This window comes from Lissotriton vulgaris, chromosome 3_1 (genome assembly GCF_964263255.1).
Source record: "Lissotriton vulgaris chromosome 3_1, aLisVul1.2, whole genome shotgun sequence".
Classification (NCBI taxonomy): Eukaryota; Metazoa; Chordata; class Amphibia; order Caudata; family Salamandridae; genus Lissotriton; species Lissotriton vulgaris.
In genome coordinates, this window is record NC_141689.1 from 782,453,184 (window position 1) to 782,473,750 (window position 20,567).

The window sequence follows — 20,567 nt, forward strand, 5'->3', positions numbered from 1 at the left end:
CAATCAACAGTATGATTTTGTTTGTTAGCAAATAGTCTTATTTCATGGTTGGAAAGTGGTAGCATTTATTCCGATAGCGCATGCCACTTCCACTCGCGTACCGTGTTTGTGAACGAGCCATACTGGTTTCTGCTCTCTGTGGGTGAACAATGAAGGCTGTGCAGGCAGCAGAAGGCAAGTAAGAAGGCCCTGTGAGACCTTCTTGACCCAAGCCTGAAGGACACGAGCAGTGAGCATGAGAGGGTCACAGTCTTCCCTGGCTGCCTATACCAGGAATCAGCCTATGGCTATGATCCAAGCTAGTGTTGTTGACATTATGCTAATCACAAATGTAAATCTTGCCATATTAAATGTATTGAGCCACTATGCATCGCGCCCTCAAGGTCAGGCCCAGCCAAGGGTATACATCAAAGAGGCATAAGACTGCTCAGGGTTTTTGCATGTACACCTACTCCAGTGTGTCGCATAATGTTTATTCCGCCTCCTGGACATCTGAAGGCCTCATTCACATGCAGTGCCACAGTAAATATTGATACGAAAAGGGGAATTTGACCTATGCCTCTACTAGTGATTGAAGAAACAATTAATGCATAAAGAAGGGTAAACCACCATTTATTAGTTCACCCAGACACTTGATTTATGTCATTTACTTTTTGTTGAGTTATAAAACATTAAACATTTCAAGCCAGGGAGAGATCCTCATCAACTTCACATTATACCATACATCATTGTTGAAAAAGAAAAAACAATATATACAATTAATGTGTGAGGAATAAACATACAATACAAATGTGCTCTCAAAAAACAAATCAAATTGAACATATCATTAAACAGTTGCCAAAGAACAGTACATAAGAACTGCAATTGACCCATAAATTGATTTCCAGGGGGTAAACCTTATATACCACCCAACATTCCTGTTCCAATGTTGCTAAAGTTCGATATTGTTTGACGCCAGGAATGTGACGAATGCCGATGGCAAAATTTGCGCAAGTAATAAATAACTAAATGCCGATGCGTTTCGAGTCCCACTGTGTTAATCACAGGACTCTCTTCAGGGCAGGATAAGTCCTATCCACAGGAACTTGCAAGACCAGAGATTTACTGGTCTATTTAGAATGTCATCAGTTAGCGTGGGTATCAACCTTGAATTTATGTTGGTACATCCAAATAAAACTCGAAGAGCGAGTTAAATAAAATCCCAATGTCGAATGCTCTTTGTGTATTTGTTTCAAGACGTCAGTTAGGTGGGAGGTAGTTACTTCTATCAAATGGCCAGAGACTGTATCCGTTAGTTGTAGAACTTGACGCGGTGTCAATTTCTATACTTGTTTCAAGACGTCAGTTAGGCGGGAGGTAGTTACTTCTATTGAATGGCCAGAGACTGTATCCGTTAGTTGTGGAACTTGACGAGATGTCAATTTCTATCGCCGCGTCAAGTTCTACAACTAACGGATACAGTCTCTGGCCATTTGATAGAAGTAACTACCTCCCACCTAACTGACGTCTTGAAACAAATACACAAAGAGCATTCGGCATTGGGAGTTTATTTAACTCGCTCATCGAGTTTTATTTGGATGTACCGACATAAATTCAAGGTTGCCCACGCTAACTGATGACATTCTAAAAAGACCAGTAAATCCCTGGTCTTGCAAGTTCCTGTGGATAGGACTTATCCTGCCCTGAAGAGAGTCCTGTGATTAACACAGTGGGACTCGAAACGCGTCGGCATTTAGTTATTTATTACTTGTGCAAATTTTGCCATCTGCATTCGTCACATTCCTGGTGTCAAACAATATCGAACTTTAGCAACATTGGTACAGGAATGTTGGGTGGTATTAAATAAGGTTTACCCCCTGGAAATCAATTTATGGGTCAATCGCAGTTCTTATGTACTGATCTTTGGCAACTGTTTAATGATATGTTCAATTTGATTTGTTTTTTGAGAGCACATTTGTATTGTATGTTTATTCCTCACACATTAATTGTATATATTGTTTTTTCTTCTTCAACAATGATGTATGGTATAATGTGAAGTTGATGATGATCTCTCCCTGACTTGAAATGTTTAATGTTTTATAACTCAACAAAAAATAAATGACATAAATCAAGTGTCTTGGTGAACTAATAAATGGTGGTTTACCCTTCTTCATGCATTAATTGTTTCTTCAATCACTAGTAGAGGCATAGGTAAAATTCCCCTTTTCGTATCACTTAAAGGCCCAACCTACCCTCTTTCCCATAGGGCCAAACCCCTCCTTTTCTTAAACAGTAAGTATTGATAGCATTTTCTGCCATTCGTGTGCTTTCTGTACTAAAGATATTGTCTCTATACTGGTGATGTTACCCACAAATATGTGAATGCATTAACGCTTGAGTGTCAACTGAAAGTCTCACATCTTTGAGCTAAATTTCAGTGAGGTATTCATTTGAAACACAAATGCCAAGGGACAGTGACAGGAGAGAGATACAGAGAAATCTGCTTTAAGTACCTTCTAAACTGCCAGCCTTTTCTTTGAGTCTTTTATTTTACAGGTTTTCCAATTCCTGTTGTGTGAAATCCCTGATAATTTGAAAGAAGCAAACATTGTTGAGAGGACAGTGTGTATTGTATGTTGACTCTTTATTTTACCTTTCTGAATGTCTTGCCATCCTGACAAAAGACTGAGACTGAGTGTATTGAGTTAGCTGCATTAAGGGTTTGTGAAAAGGTGTAGAATGGTGCCACCATGATTGAGATCAGTTTGATCCATCCTGATGTTAACTTTCTAGTTCTTCAGAAAAAGATGGTGGGAAGAGTCTCAGTAACTATTGACAACATCTTGTAAGGCAACCAACTTCACTGAGGCAACTTTCACTCGTCTGAAGCAGTGATTGCAAAATTTACCTGACCTCAAAACATGGAAAAAATGTACAGTGCATGAGAGTAGCACGCTTGTAATCATACTAAGTAACTTGTTCCCATTTTAAAGTAGGTGACAAGTGCTATACTGTTTAATGAATTCTCCACCACCTGTAGACTGACACAGAATATATTCACAGAAAAAGAAAAGGTTGTAAGACATGAAAGTAAGGAGTAAGAGGCCCCAGCTAATTTTCTATTGTTCAAAAGTAGTTTTGCCAATGCTGCTCCCCTAGAACCATCCCCTCTTTAGATACTAGACTTAATATCTGTGGAGATTCAGGAAATAGCTGAGAGCATGAATGTTGTACAATTTCCTGGACACCATTAACCCTGAATGTTGTACAATTTCCTGGAGACCATTAATCCTGCTCTTAGATCAGCAAACTTCTTCCAATCTTGGCTCCTTCATTTAAGAGTTTGTAAATAGATCAAAAGTGAAGGTATAGTAACAGATTGTCTAAAGTAATCCTCCCCCCGCAGGCATCAGTCGGACTGATGACTCAGATGTTGGGCAAATCACCACTAACGAGCTGTCGCATGGCCTTCCGCCAAATGTCGTAATGGGACCCTAAGACACTGACAAACACCACACATTCTTTTATAATACATTTTTTTACCTCCCGCTTTTCACCATCCACATGTATTTGCCATGCATGCCTTTACTGTGCATGGAAAGTCTATGTAAGCTAAGTGTAAGAATATATATATTTGGGGTAAACCTCAAAACACCCTTTTTATTTGCCCATACTGCCAAATACCCTTATACCACTTAAACCCTAAAAGCACTCTTACCACCCAATACCCCTACCCTACCTACATAGACCCTAAAAATACCCTTCCCGCCCAATACTCTTATTCACCACTAAACCCTAAAAACATCCTTACTACCATATACCCCCAACCAGCCCTAAACCCTAAAATACCTTTACCACCCACTAACCTTACCCACCCCTAAATTCTAAAAAAGACCTTTACTACCCAATACCCCTACCCATACCTGATCCTCTACCCAATCCTAAACCTAAAACCTCTACCTAACCCTAACCCTAAAATGTGTATGTACATATATATCCAAACACAGAGTTGCATTTTACGGAGACACCCACAACAGGTAATTTGATCTGCTATCCATCTTTATTAAAAGGTAAAACAGAACTAGCCACTGAACATCACCATGCTTCTCCAGCCTCTAGCCTGACGCATTTCGTGTTCAGCAATACTTCTTGAAAGGCCATGGATTCAGGCAGCTACGGCAAGGCGGTCTTGAGCACACCACTAAGTATTCACTAACCCAGCTCTCTGGGCGTAGTCACCACTGTGGCATCATGGTCATTGTAGTGTCTCGTACTTGCTACACTGAGCTGCCTTGCCTCACATGCCAATGTTCATAAATTCCTCCCAAGTGGGTTGTGGTGCAGGGCTTGAGGGAACGTTAAAACTTCGTATCCCTCAGTATTCGGCACCCGTTCCTTGAGCACCAGCGTAGGTGGAAGTCATTGCAGGGGTGCTGTTACCAACACCGGGGCATCTCCACGGCTCAGGCCAGCTGTAAACTATCCAAACACAGAGTTATCTGCTAAGGAGACACCCACAACAGGTAAGTTGATCTGCCATCCATCTTTATTAAGGGGTAAAACGGAACCAGCCGCCAAACATCACCATGCTTCTCCAGCCTCTAACCTGACGCGTTTTGTGTTCAGCAACACTTCTTCAAAGGTCATGGGTTCGGTCAGATGTGGCAAGGGGATCTTAAGCACACCACTAAGTATTCACTAACCCCACCCTCTGGGCGTAGCCACCGCTGCGGCATCATGGTCATTGTAGTGTCTCGTACTTGCTACAGTGAGCTGCCTTGCCTCGCATGCCAATGTTCATAAATTCCTCCCAAGTGGGTAGTGGTGCAGGGCTTGAGGCAATGTTAAAACTTCGTACCCCTCAGTAATCGGCACCCGTTCCTTAAGCGACGGTGTGGGTTGACGTCATTGCAGGGGTGCTGTTACGAGCAAGGGTTTTTGTAAAACAGGGAGTCCTGGGACGTAAGGTCAACTGGAACATATATAATATTTTTTGAAAAAAAGGGGGGGGGGCTGACCATACAGAAAAAGTAATCTCCTTCTTTGGAGTGACAAATAGAGAAGATTTCAGAATTTGTCTGGTATTATTTATTTTATACCCTCTTACTTTTTGTTTTTTTAAGATTTAAAGATTCAATTGTCCGAAAAAAGACATACCATATACATACAGTTGTTAAAAGAATATATACAAAACAACATTGAATATAAACAACAACAGAACACAAATTGGACATTTCATATATACATTTGCACGAATGTTTGTGCATCACCATAAATATTTATTGTTCGCACTATCTTCCTACAAAAGAAGTGTATTGACACTCAAATAAAGAAGAAATCAAATGGAGAGAGTGATAAATATTCAAAGCAGTTCTAGAAAGACTGGAGGACACAATCCCAAACTCAGTCACACAAAGAAAAACTTATTGCTAGTTTTCATCAGATGCTTGTCTCCATTTTGGCCGACGCGTTTCGAACTCGCTATTTTACTTTGCGTGTTCTTGTCAGGGCTTTATCACTTTTTCCTTACAAATATCGTCACCAGTAGGTGGGGTTCAAAAATAATCTACGGAGGTCCCCGTCGTAGTATCTTACTCTTTTGTTTCTTTCAGGTTCAGTGAAAGAGTTCACCCTTTGTTTATGAACATCCCACGTATCCCGAATTCCTGTGCTTCGAGCTTAAATTCTCGGCTGGGGCGGGTTAGCCGCTTGTCATTTGTGAGAGCGGTCTGCTTCAGAAACCGAAGTTCTGACAGTTTGCAGCGGGAATCGGCTGATGTTTGGAAGCGCGGTCCGTTTCCGGTACCTCTGATCAATCGGCGGTCTGTGCTCGCGGTGGCTAACCATCAATGCGCCGAACAAGGGGGCATCTCCACGGCTCAGGCCAGCCGTAAACTATCCAAACACAGAGTTGCCTGCTAAGAAGATGCCCCCAACAGGTAAGTTGATCAGCCATCCATCTTTATTAAGGCTACAGCGGAGCCAGCCGCCTAACATCACCGTGCTTTTCCAGCCTCTAGCATGACGCGTTTCATGTTCAGCAACACTTCTTCTAAGGCCATGGGTTCAGGCAGCTACGGCAATATATATATATATTCGATAACATCCATGTTTCACACACGTTATAGTTAGGAATTAGCATTTAAAAAACCTTAGAAATTCACTGAAAAAACCATAGGTTTCACACGTTATAGTTAGCTGGACATTTCACTCATACAAAACCATTGAAATTCCCCCGTTATAGTTAGTTCAGCTAACTATAACTTGCGCGCCCGCAATGCACTGCTGATGACGTCACATATTACATCACTCATGACATGGTCAGTGACATCGCTGATGACATCACTAATGACATCTCAAATTACAGCACTGACGACATCATCCAGTGAATGTGTGTCTTTCTGAAAAATAAATATTTTTTATATATGTATATCTAAAGGTCGATGGAAGAATAAATGGGTAAATACGTTTCTAAATGGATGTTTTTTTTGTAAAATTGATTGTATAACTGACTTATTAAGTGTATCTTAGTGAATACATGTATTAGCGAATAATTTTTAAATATGTAAATATCTGTATCAGTGTCTCACTCTGTGTTTAAGTGGCTGCATGAGTTGGTGAGTAGCTACATGAGTGTCAATATGGGTTATTAGTTGGATTTCTGAGTATCAGAATGAGTGTCTGTATGGTTTGGTGGGGGGCATTACTTAGCGCACAGATGCATGAATGACTGACTCACTGTATGTGTTTTGAAGACAGCATGTGTGCCGGACTGTGGGGTGGATGAGTGTGTGTATGGGTTTGTTAGTGAGTGAATGACTGTCTCAATAGTATCTTTATGAGTACCTACACATGTTTTAAACTAGTATATGTGAGTATTGATGTATATAAGTGAGTATATGTGAGAGTGAGAGATTGGAAGAGTTCCTGTATAAATAAGTATTTGTTTCTATAAGTGATTGTTTAAGAAAGTACTTATGTGAACGTTTCTGTAGGAGTAAGTGTAGTGGTGTGTGTATAGCTGTATATGCAAGTAAATGGATGTTTGATAGTTTATTTGCATGTTTGAGTATCTGTGTGAGTAACTCTTTGGATGAGTATCGGTGTGTAACAGGATGTATAGGTGTATCAGTACATCTAATGAGTGAGTACATGTATGAGTGACTATATAGAACTGTTGGTGAATGAGTGGATGTGTATGTAGATGTTGGAATTACTGAACAGGTTGTAACTGGTATTGGTATCTCCATTTTTTTTTTAAAGTTAGTTTCTATTTTTGAATGTGTGTATCAAAGGGTATATTACGGTAAGAGGAGGTATGCCACACGGATGATGTCATCAGTGATGTCATTTGAGATGTCATCAGTGATGTCATGAGTGATGTCACTGACCATGTCATGAGTTATGTAATATATGACGTCATCAGCAGTGCATTGTGAGCGCAAGTTATAGTTAGCTGAAGTAACTATAACGGGGGAATTGCAATGGTTTTGTATGATTGAAATGTCCAGCTAACTATAACATGTGTGAAACCTGGGTTTTTTCAGTGAATTTGCAAGGTTTTTTAAATGCTAATTCCTAACTATAACGTGGCTAAAACCTACGTTTTTTTCAGTGAATTTCAAAGGTTTTGTAAATGATAAATTTTTAATGTATTAATTATTATATTTCTTTACTTTTATACTAATTTCCTACATTTTTATAATAATTATTTTTAGTTATTTTATTTTTTAAGTTACATTATATATTTTTAGTGTAAAATAATAAAAAAACAAAATTCAAAAATGATTTTTTTATTACTTTTTTTTTTTTTAACATATTAAAATTAAATTCTATATATTTTCTTTTTCCAACTTTATTTTTTGGGGGTAATCGTACGGTTCGCGTACGGTGATCGCACCATCCTTTGTTCGGGTAACCGTACTCTGCGCATACCCGCTCATACTTTAAGAATACGTTTTGACATTACGCGTCGCATCGGCGCTTCCGCGTGACGTCATGTACATTTGTAAGGCGCCCCCGTACGTGTACTGCCCGAAAGTTTCTAATTGTTTAAAAAGATATATTTATGTATTTAATGTAAATATTAAGTGAAGACATTATCTGGGATAATCATGGAAATTGCTTTTTTTAACTTTTAATAAGCGTATATTACTTTTAAAAGCAATTATGTAAATCGCAGTGGTACGTCATCCGTACGCGCACTGTAAGCGCACCCTATGCGTACGCATAGCCATGTGACTTTAAAAGAACAATTTGATTGGTTCATAACACTTCCTATTTCAACTGTTGAAAGACTCCACCCATTTTAATCATTCTTCTCTGACTTTCTCAGGAGAAGCATCTCTTCTGTGGAGCTCAAGTCATTTTGGAAACCAACTTCAATATAGCAGCACGTGTGGAATCCTCTTCTGAGCACTCATCAGAGGAGGAATTTATTGCAGAGCAGCCTCAGGAAAAAAGGAAAGAGGCTCACATTTGGAAATTTTTCACCTTTCCTGAAGGACAAAAAAAGGAGAATGCCCAAAAAGTCACATGTAAAATCTGTGAAACTACTCTCTCCAGAGATGACCCCAGCAAAAAATATTCATTTGGAACAGCAAGTATGGTGCACCATTTAAAAATCTGTACCCTTGTAATTAAGCGAGAGCTTGCTCTCAAAGGCTGCGGGACAACCCTACACCTGCTACTCCCAGCACTTCTACTGTACCACCACCCCAAGCAAGCAGTCCACACCCAGATATCTGTCCAGATTTTGCGGATCTAATCATACATTGCAAATTTAACAATGAGGTTCTCTGTTATGGAGAACAGTCAATTGACTTGATTATCCAGAGGCAACGGGAGCACTGTTGCTCACGTCGTTAAGTTTTTTTTGGTTGATTTGTTCCTGTTGGACACTTCTTTTGGCTGCAGTTTCTTTTTTTTCGTTTTAAAAAAACTGTTCAAAAAATCCCAAAAAAATACAAAACCAAAAAGACAAAAAAAAAACAGTTATTTTCAGAACTACCTTCACTGGTCAAAAATAGAGTTATATTTCTATGATAGTGTGTAAATCTTTGTTTAAATGAATGTGTAGTGCATAAATGAATGAATGAATACACTAGTAGTATATTTTCAAAGTGAAAGTGCAGGGCTATAAGGAAGTGCTACAGCATAAATCTATAAGGTGTTTACTTATATTATACTGTAGTACTTCCGGAGCACTTGATTGTAACATATGTGCATAAATATGTTACAAGTCTATGCTTCCCTTTGCACTGCTGGTGAAACTGCCTCAGTGAATTTGTAAGTGTTAGGGGCAGATTTACAACCCCCTTATGCCTCTTTTACACCGCCATTGCATCACTTGTGTGAAGCAGCGTTGGTGGAAAAGATGCCACATGGTGTGTGGTATTTACAATGTGACGCATCTGGGAGGTGCGTCACATTATAAATTCCTGTACCAGAAGGAGGCATTCCTATGCAGGGGGCGTTCCAGCGCAGGAACACCTCCTGAAAGTGGCTGAGTGAAATCTACAAGTTTTCACTTTGTCACTTTTGGGCTCATGCTGCGTCAAAACCCTCCACTTGCTTGAAGCAGGAGTAATGATTGACACAGCATTCTGAACATAGGGCCCCCAGAACATCGCTGGAGATGCGTTGCATTTGCAATGCAAATCAAGCAATGCGCCACCTTTACGGCACAGACGCATCACATATCTGTTTCGTTTTTGCCTCATGGTGCACCGCATTGCAAATACGGCGCATCCATGGTGGTGGTGTCACGGTGCACAATAACTGGCATATCCCTGGGGATGTGCCTGTTATTGTATAAGTGCCCATTAGTGTTTTAATGTAGTGAATGGATTACTACACACTGATGAATCAGTCACATTGCATAGATAAGCACATACTGCTGAATGGCTCACTACAATACTAAAACAGCAGTGACAGAGTGTTTGTGGAAGTGTAAGGATACAGACTGGGGAATTGAAGGTATAAAAGACAAGTTTGCAGGTGCATGGAAGACTGCATGCATAGTCTATAGGGGTTTCAAGCAGTCCAAGCCCTAAGGCCTACTTTGCTGCATGAGTACTTCGGTACTGACTGGATGATTACAGTTCTGCAAGGAGAGTGCCTAACTGAATTTATAACAGCTTCAGTTTTAGCACAGTGCATTGATAAGGACATACTGCTGAATTGATCAGTACAATACGGAATCAGCAGTGACAGAGTGTTTACTGGAAGTGTAAGGATACCGATTGGGCAATTGAAGGTATAAAAGACAAGTTTGCAGCTGCATAGAAGACTGCATGCATAGTCTATAGGGGTTTGAATCAGTCCATGGCCTAAGGCTTACTTTGCTCCATGACTTCTAGGGTACTGACTGGATGATTACAGTTCTGCAAGGAGAGTGCCTCGCTGAATTTATAAGAGATTCCGTTTTAACACAATGCATAGATAAGTACATACTACAGAATGGCTAACTACAATTCTGACACAGCAGTGACAGAGTGTTTGCTGAAAGTGTAAGGATACAAACTAGGGAATTTACGGTATAAAAGACAAGTTTGCAGGTGCATAGAAGACTGTATGCATAGTCTATAGGGGTTTCAAGCAGTCCATGACCTAAGGCCTACTTTGCTTCATGAGTACTTGGGTACTCACTGGATGATTACAGTTCTGCAAGGAGAATGCCTGGCAGAATTTATAACACCTTCAGTTTTAGCACTGTGCATAGATAAGCACATACTGCTGAATGCCTCACTACAATACTGAAACAGCAGTGGCAGAGTGTTTGGAGGAAGTGTAAGAATACAGACTGGGCAATTGAAGGTTTAAAGGACAAGTTTGCAGGTGCATAAAAGACTGCATGCATAGCCTATGGGGTTTGAAGCAGTCCATGGCCTAAGGCTTACTTAGTTAGCTTACTTAGGCTTACTTGCACCAGTGTTTTAAACACTGGTTGTCCTTTTACAGGAGTAAGTTGTAGTAGATCTCCAAAAACTATGACGTGTTTTTCTACAAAAAAATACGTCATTCTCTGTTTTAAGAATTTGCTGCATTCTTAAATGCACAAAGGCAAGCATTAAGTTTGATACCACGCTTACACAAAAAGATGATGGACAGAATGTTGAACATTATTTAACACTCACCCCAGTCACCTTTTTGTGTTGCATTTTCACCCTAAGCGGGAAGGGTATGCCCAGACGTGGGTCCCGCGCTCACTACGCCACTGGAGTCACGCTAACCTGGATGATGAGGGCTGAAAGCCCGAAACCGGTCCTAGGATGCTTGAATTCTGTCCAGGGAAGACATGGCCTGGAAGTTCGGTCTGGACTGTTCCCATGAGGCACAGGGTCAAGACTTATATGCATATGGCTATTTCTGAACTGTGGTGGTGTGGTGAGCAAAATAATGATGGATTAAACCCAGATCTTTGACTGGGGGTGAATGTTTGACAAAGTTCAACATTCCGTCTATCAACTTTTTGTGTTGCATTTTCACCCTAAGTGGGAAGGGTATGCCCAGATGTGGGTCCCGTGCTCACTATGCCACTGGAGTAAAGCTATCCTTGCTGATGAGGGCTGAAAGCCCATAACCGGTCCTAGGATGCTTTATTACAGTCCAGGAGGGACATGGCCTGGCAGTTTGGTCTGGACTGTTCACATGAGGCACAGTGTCAAAACTGATTTGCATATGGCTATGTCTGAACTGGGGGCGTGGTGAGCAAAATAACAATGGATTAAACCCAGATCTGTGAATGGGGGTGAATGTTTGACAAAGTTCAACATTCCATCCATTAACTTTTTGTGTTGCATGGTCAGTGACATCACTGATGACATCTCAAATGACATCACTGATGACATCACTGATTACCTCATCCAGTGACTATGTGTTTCTATAAAATGTAAATATGGTTTATATATTTGCCAAGCTGTATTGAAAAATGAATGGGTGTATAATAGTCAGCATGGTTGATTTAGTAGGTGTGTGACTGCTGTATAAGTGAGTGATTAATTGTGCCTTGCTTAATACATATGTTAGTGACTGATACACACATTCACACTGTTTAGGTTGTCAGTTGATGTGTAAGCGGTTGAATGGGTTGGTTGGGAGCTAAATTTAGATCTATATGGGCTATTGATTTGTAGCCTGAGTATCTGTATAGGTGCCTGAGTGTCCGTGTCGGTGAGTGTGGGGTGTGTGTCTATGCTATCTATGGCTGTGTTGGTGAGTGAATGGATGCCTCAGTGGTACATGTGTAAGTAACTGCATATGTGAAAGGCTGTATATGTGAGTGTTGGACAGTATAAATGAGTTTATGTGACAGTGAGTGATTGTGAGAGTACCTGTATGGATCACTGTGTGCTTGTATTACTTATTGTATTAGAGTCTAATTATGTGTTAGTATATATTTAAATACGTGAGGTGGTATGTGTATAACTGCACTGGTGAGTAAATGAAAGTGTGATTATTTCCATGACTGTCTAGGTGTGTAAGTAACTCTATGAATGAGAGGCGGTGTGTGAGTGTCTGTATAGACATATGAGTGCATATGATAATGCTGTATTAATGGCTGACTGTATGTATGAGTAACTGTATGTGTGAATGAGTGGATATGTGTATACAGCTAGGAATTAGTGAGTAGATATGTAGTAACTGGTATTGGTGTGTTCATGGTTCTGAAAATGATAGTCTGTATTTTAGAGTGGGATTATCAACTGTTATATTAGAGTGTGATGAGGTGCATCAGATTTTCACATGGATGATGTCATTAGTGATGTCATTTGAGATGTCATCAGTGATGTAATGAGTGATGTCACTGACCATTGATAGAGCGCGCAGGTCACCCGATTCAGTTTACCATACTCACCTGGACCCATAAACAACACAAATTATACTCATGAGTTTAATCAGGTAACCTGTGCGCTTACTATAATCAGTGATTTATGAATGTCATTTAGGACCTATACCATTGACTTACCAATCCTTGTAGTCGGTACCTAAAGTCCTAAGGGATCAAGGGTGTTAGAATAATAGGAAAATAACATTTGCACTCATATAATAACCACAAACTCTGGAAAGGTTTAAAATTCTTTAAATTGTCATAATCCAAGCATTGAATAATAGAAAATTCTCAATTAGGGAAATAATTATTAGAATGAAAATGTGCAGAGTTCTTATAAAGCAGTCTTTAAGCATTTGACAAAAGGGTGGGGAGAGAGAAGGAATCAGAACAATGATATATGACAATATGTAAAACTTTTATCATTTAACATTTACAGTGGGAAGAGAGAAGGAATCAGAACAATGATATATGACAATATGTAAAACTTTTATCATTTAACATTTAGGGTGGGAAGAGAGAAGGAATCAGAACAACGAAATACCCACATAGTATATTTACCTAGAATGGTGTGAAGAACTAACCCTGGCCACAGGTCAGTTTAAAGGACAGAACCCCGAAAATTCAGGTACCATAAAGGCAGGCAGGTGCAGATCAGAATCAGGTCAGGTAAAGCCAAATTTGGATCAGGACAGGATCACCAAAGGTTAAGACCGGCACCCGCAGTTAAGTTGCAACGCCTGCGCTACTCCCTCTCTCCAGCTAACAGCCAGAACCCCAATTGGGTTATCGATTTTCCCGAAAAAGTGCTTCACCAGCACTTCAGCTCCCGGAACCCCGATTAGGTCAGCGAATCTTCTGAAAGAGTGCTCCGCAACGCTCTGTTCTTGGTCACCTATTGAGTGCGTTGGGTCAGTGACAGGTCAGCTATTCGGACAAGTCGGACAATCTAACTAGCTAGGCCTACCCTAGTTATACTATTTTCCAGGTCAGTGTACCACCCCCCCCCATGTTGCAAGTGTAAGGATCCCCAATTTTGATTGGGCAAAAAAATGAGGAGAGGTCATCACACCATACCAAAATGAGACTTTTGAATGAATATTAATGTGAGCATTCCCGCCCATCATTTTATTTTCTCACGTATGTTTTATTCCACCCGGCAGTGAATGTATCAATAATGATTACAATGTAGTCCATTTTTTAGTTCAGCTTCCTTTACAGGGGTCAGAAGTTGACTTTCCCAAGAACATCTTCTAGCAAGTCATGTCTTCGCCGGGTTTCAATGCCAGTGCTTCAGGGTTTGTGTTTCTTCTGCGCAGACGCAGTTTCTTTCAACATGGAGTTCAGTGATAGGCGTCAGGCCCAAAATGTTTTACATGCAAGAATAGAAAAGAAACAGTTTGAAAACACGGAATAAATTATTGAAATGTATACCATTTATCTCTACTCTATTCCCATTACTTTATTTGTAACTATAGCGTTAATGTTAGGCAGAACGAACAGCTTAGCAAAAGCAGCAGTGCAAGCTTATTCCATGTAGGGACATAGAGCAGCCACCTTAGTACTAGTGCGCAGAAGCAAAGAATTCCCTCCAAAGCATAGATATGTCATGTCACGTGAGTGTTACAGACGCATGCACAATAGAAAACCCCGCATAGCAGCATCTATCTTAATGTAAGCGGACTACAGTTAGTAAAACACATAAGCAAGCTTCACTCGGACACCCATTTGTGTTGTGTAATGCAATATTAATAAGACAAACATGTTGAATAATGTATTAACGTTATGTCAAGAGGACTGAATACAAGCAAGTCGCATTACGTGCGAATCCTTGCTACATCACCATGTCATGAATGATATAATATGTGACATCATCAGCAGTGCATTGCGGGGGCGTGAGTTATATTTAGCTCAACTAACTATAACAGGGAAATTTCTATCATTGAGTGAAATGTCCAACTAACTATAATGTTCCTGAAACCTATGTTTTTTTCAGTGACTTACTAAGGTATTTTATAAGCTAATTTCTAACTATAACGTCCCTGAAACCTATGTTTTTTTAGTGAATTTCAAAGTTTTTTCAAATCTTAATTTCATATGTTAATATTTATAAAACCTATATTTTTTCTAATTGTTTTTTAATATTTTACAACTCTATTATCCTTTTTTTTAACTTAAAAATTATGTCATATTTTAATTCTTCCCCAAAAGATATGTATATCACCTTTTCTTTTTTTTAGATAAAACTAAAGTCCCGTACCGGTAGTCTACCAAACTCCATCAGCACGTGAATCCTATCCACCATATTGAAATAATGTGCATTTGGAATCCCATGCGTTTGTGACCCTGTGTCCCACGTAACAACATATACAGACGAGTTTGCGCCACCTACTAGTTTGGTATGTGACGGACATGCATTACCAAGCAGCGCATTACGTCATGTAAGTATGGGATCGTACCCGCTGCACGTTGCGTATGGGATGAGTGCACACTGCCAGGCCCTGTCTTACATCATAGATGTATTGTGTTGCGCCGGGTACGCCATTCCCTCATTTTTTTTAATGTCTCAAAAGTATATGTAAATAACTTTAAAGTGTATATGACAGCTAGCGATAATCTAAAGTATTTCAAACATTTATATATTTCTAACTGTAATAAATATATTATAGTAAAGATATTGTTTCAAAATTGTATCGGGTGCGGTCTCCTTCTGCACTGAGTGCTCAATTACCATGTGACCTTAAAAAAAAGCTTTTGATTAGTTCATAACATTTCACATTGTAGCAGTTGAAGGACGCCACCCATTTTAGTCATTCTCTCTACAGCATTTCATGAGACACACCTCTTCTGCTTAGAGAGCTTTTCTGAAACTTTTTCCTATGTACACATATCTTGCACTACACACAACATTCAACAACAATCTTCATCAATATTCATCATCTGTAAAGTAGCCTTCCACCTATGATAGCCATACACCTAAAAGTTACATAACCAAAGTTTTCCCCACTACCATAGGTAACATAGTTGCATACAATGCCCACAGCACAATGTAGTGTAATACGGCCCAGGGGCAGTATCATGCATAGATAATGAACACATGAACACAGATAGATAGTGGAAGTAAGTATGGGCACTTGCGCTCAACACCTTTTTATTATCAGGGTCACTTATCCAGTGACGTCTTTGGTGGATGTGTGTGGAGTCAGTGTAAACTGGGCCTCAAGGAATAGTTGCTGCTATCATCTACTACAACAGTAATCATTGTATCACACAGAAACATTTAATAATAAAAGAACCAATAGTTTGTACTGCAGTAAGGTAGGGACAGTAGATATGAAGTAATACAGAAAAATATTCTATTGTAAAAGAAACACAACCTTTGGTATACTGAGACACAAAGAAAGAAAAATCTTTATTTGGATAAAATAAAATATCCTTAAAAGCATTTCACAGTGAATTCTCAAATCTGTACATTAAGGTTAAAAAAGTTCAAGACATATTTTACCACAATTAATTGGAAAAATCGACTGACTCCTATTCTTGAATTATATTGCACCTTAAAATTTAAAAAAAAAAACGTTTATGAGTAGACAGCCATAACACTTAATAAAGGAACCAGAGGGTTTGATATACTAATATTTAACAACTAAAACTCATAAAACCCAATAATTTTAAGAATTTGGCCACTAGAGTCAAGCGCAGTCCATAAGGATTAATTGCTGCTCGGTGACACTGATATATTAAAATGCGACTTTTTTTATTTTAAATCTTGGAGCTAAAAGGCAGCTTAGGTTAGACCACTGGACAGGAGGGAGAGCGAGGAGTTACTGCTCCTTCCGCCTTTGCTGTTAAGATGCGGTATGCGTCCCGAATATATGTTGTAAAGGCTATGTTTAGAGCTGTATTTTCTGGGCACAGGGAGGTGATTATTGCCTGTCTACAGGTCCGAACTCCCAACCTGTTCCATTCTGCTTTGAGTTTTCGTCTACGTTGGGGCCTGAGTGTAGGGCATAAGCAGACCACGTGCTCTAGCGTTTCGGTTGTCTTCCCGCACCCTCTACATGTTAGATCTTCCGTGGATCGCAGCCATGAGGGCAGATCTTTTAGAAATCGCCAAACCCCCAGTCTAATTGCCAGAAAACTCAGCTTTAAATGCAGTGAGTAGGTACAGGAGAGGTAGGTAGCGGGGGATATGTGCCCATAAGAATTCATGACTGCCCATGCATGGCTGCGTTTGCAGAGATGCCCTTTATCCATGATTAGTGAGCACATTCTGACGCTTTTTTTAACGCAAGTTTTAAATGCGGTCATGCTAGGGTTAAGGGCCCATAGGTCCCCCACCACCATTTCGCGCATAGAATCATTAAAGAGGTGGCCATACGAACCCCCGGGGTTTTTCTGGCTGATCTCCAACCAAACTAAAGACTCTAAAGTACCTGTAGCTGCTTTTCTGAGTTTATGACAGAAGTTTAGATAGGTGCCAGTGTTAGAAGCCTCATAATTTAGTAAGCCTAGTTCTAGCCTGATCTGGGCAGCAGAGGCAGATTTGGGGAGGTGGAGGACTTTTTTGTATATCTTAGTCACAAATTGGTTCAGGGTTGAATTTAACTTGCCCCTGACTATTTCGATCCCATACGTTAGAGTAGGTCCGGTTTTAGCTCTCAGAATTTCCAATAGGAATGAGAGTGTTGGACCGGACAGCTCTTTAGCGAGCTTAGATAAAGTAACTTGTAGGGTCGCGGCTTTTACTGCGATTTCATTGCGCTGTTTAGAGAAGTTTCCCCTAGCATCAAAGTGGACCCCTAGATATTTGTATGTGCGTCCAGTTGTTAATTTTTTATTATTGTATGACCACACACCGCAGCCTTTATGTTTCCTTCCAAAGGACACAACTTGAGTTTTCTTTAGGTTTACCTCGAGTTGGTTCTTGATTGTGTAGCTGTGTAGCCTATCCAAAAGCCTTTGAAGCCCGACTCGTGTGAGACTGAAAAGAACCAGGTCGTTGGCGTAAAGATGATTGCTTATTGGTGCGCCTCCGACCCTAGGGGGGTGACTATTTACCTCATCGAGTGTAACTGACAGATCTGCTATGAACAAGTTGAAAAGGAGGGGGGCCAGCACGCACCCCTGTTTGACTCCTCTGGTTGTCATGATTTTCCGTGAGAGGTGCGTGCCGGATCCCAGCTTCACCTGGACCCAAGTGTGTGAATATAGTTGGATTATTGCATCCAGGAGTTTCTCAGGAATCCCCCATTTTTTCAATTTATCCCATAGAGCTGCCCTTGGGACCCGATCAAATGCCGCTATGAAATCAACAAAACAACAGTGTACTGATCTAGATGTTACAATCATTTTGTCAATGATTACAGATAGTGTAAATAAATTGGTCGTGGTCCCTGAATTGGCAGTAAAGCCTGTTTGGTTCATTGGTAACAGTTCACACCGTTCTGCCCATGCCTTTAGCTCCTTCAGAAGTGTGCCTGCGTAGTGCTTTGCCTCAATGTCCAGGAGGGCTATTAGTCTGTAATTGCTTGGGGTGTCACGGGAGCCTGGTTTGTGGATTGGATGAATTATTGCTCCATGCCAGGAGTCCGGAATAGTTGAAGTTCTAAGAACAAAGTTGAACAATTTGTTAATGTGCCCCGACCAAAGAGCTGTGTTGGATTTAAACAGTCTCTGGGGTAAGCCATTTGGGCCCGGGCCCCGTCCGGTCTTGCTTTTGACATAGCGTTGGCAACCATTTCTTCAGTGATCTTAATGTCGTCTGAGCGATAGTCTGCACAGATTGTACTCTTGCGCCTACAGATGCTTGGTGACACTACTGCCCCTTTGGAGGGGCTGCTTCCTGTTGGCGCCGTGCTCTCCGGGGACCTAAAGTGGTCAGTCAAAAAGGCAGCCCAGTCTGATTCCTGTATGTTTGCCGACCGAACTTTTGATGGCCCCGAGTTGAAGGGGTTGATCAAGGCCCAAAATTTTCTCGCGTTGCGGTTTTTGCTTTCCCAGAGAAGCTTAGCCCATAATTGATTTTGGTGTAGTCGTTTGTCTTTTTGTGAGGCCATCCTGAATGATTTTTGCGCTGATTTGTACACGTGTCTAAGATCATTATTTCCTGAGGATTTTGTAAGTGCCCGCAAGGCGTTGTTCCTGGCTTTCTTCAACGCCCTCGATTGAGTTGAGAGTGAGAACTGCCGGATGGAGCTAGCATTGTATTGATGTTGTTGTGCAGGAAAAAGCATGACCAATTGGGAGCAATAAGTCGTCCATACAGCAATCGGGGTAGCCATCCGATCTGTATCCCTATTGATAAGAGCCAAACTTGCCTTCATGATGTTGGGGTTTATATCGTCGCTCCATCTTAGGCGTTTCAAATTCTCGGTATGGATCCCGGTGCAAGTGGTTGAAGCGGGGGTATGATACTCCGGGTTAATGTTAAGGGTGATGACCTGTGGACGGTGATCGCTTTCCTGTCGTGGTTGTATGCTGAAGTTGGCGAGATGATGGAACAGGTCTGCATTGCAGATGGTGAAGTCCCAAAAAGTTTTCTTATTGCCATTTGTCCAGGTACAATTGGGGGAGGGGTGTCATCTGGTTTCCTTCCGTTCATTACCAGGTACCCGGCGCTATAGAATTGTAACACACAGAGCTCACCCAGGGCCGAGTGCAGTTGAGTTGGGGGCTTAGATTGGTCTGGCACCTCCAGTAATGTCGATGGGGAAGGTCTGTCATAGTCTGCAGGAATGCCCTGGAAGAGATTGGTGTTGAAGTCCCCCGTCACTATGCAGTCCGACTCTGGGTGGTCCCCGGCCAGATCGCTCATGATTGTGGATAGGCGTGCCAAATGACCCTTTTTTGTCCGTGTGCTTGGGTTAATGTAGACATTGAGGAAAAGGAGCGAGCGTTGCTTGGACCATGATTAAATTTTGACCCCCAGTAGCCAGTCTTCCTCAAAGTTAGGCAGGACAATCGGGCCCTTTAGATTATTTAAAACATAGATTGACAATCCCCCTTTTGGGTGGCCGTAGCGACAGTCTCTAATTCCGGGTTTCCATATTTTAATGAACCCTGAGACAGGGGAGCTTTGGGTGGTCCACGTTTCTTGCAGGGCTATTAGTGCATGCCCGTATATGAAGGAGTGTGTCTCTGGGTTGGGTATTTTGTGTTGGAGGCCACTGATGTTCCATGAACACAATAAGAAAATGGGGTTTGTCTTTGACCTTGTCACTGTTAGGGGACTAGATTTTTGAAGGTGTGGTTGTGCTAGTGCTTTGTGGTTTTGGTCCACCAAGAGAACGTCCTGTGGTCAGACAGTTTTCCCGCTTGACTAAGCCGCTGGAAGCCAACCCCATCCTTGGGTGTTATCAGGGGTGTGTTCCCTAGTTAAAAAGGGTGTCTGTGTTTCTGAGATCCCTAGCACGCTTTTTAGGATTGAATAGGGCTTAGATTTGCTGCTGGCTGGGTTGCTATCTGCTTTTGTTCCCAGTCCTGGCTGGTTTAGTAGCATTGTAGGGTAGCCAGGGGTAGAGTGGGGATGGATTCTTATGCCCCAGTCCCGAAAAATAGCTTTATGGTCCATGAACACTCCTGCCCAAACGGGCGATCTAAATGACACCAGGGTTGCCTCAGAGGGTTGAGTGCCCCTTGGGGGAAGGAATTCAATCAAATCTATGTCATCCGATTGTAGTGCTTCAAATCCCGGGATGTCTTTTACTAGTTTTATTATATTTGATCTATTCTGGGTGTCGTGCCTCCCCCTTGA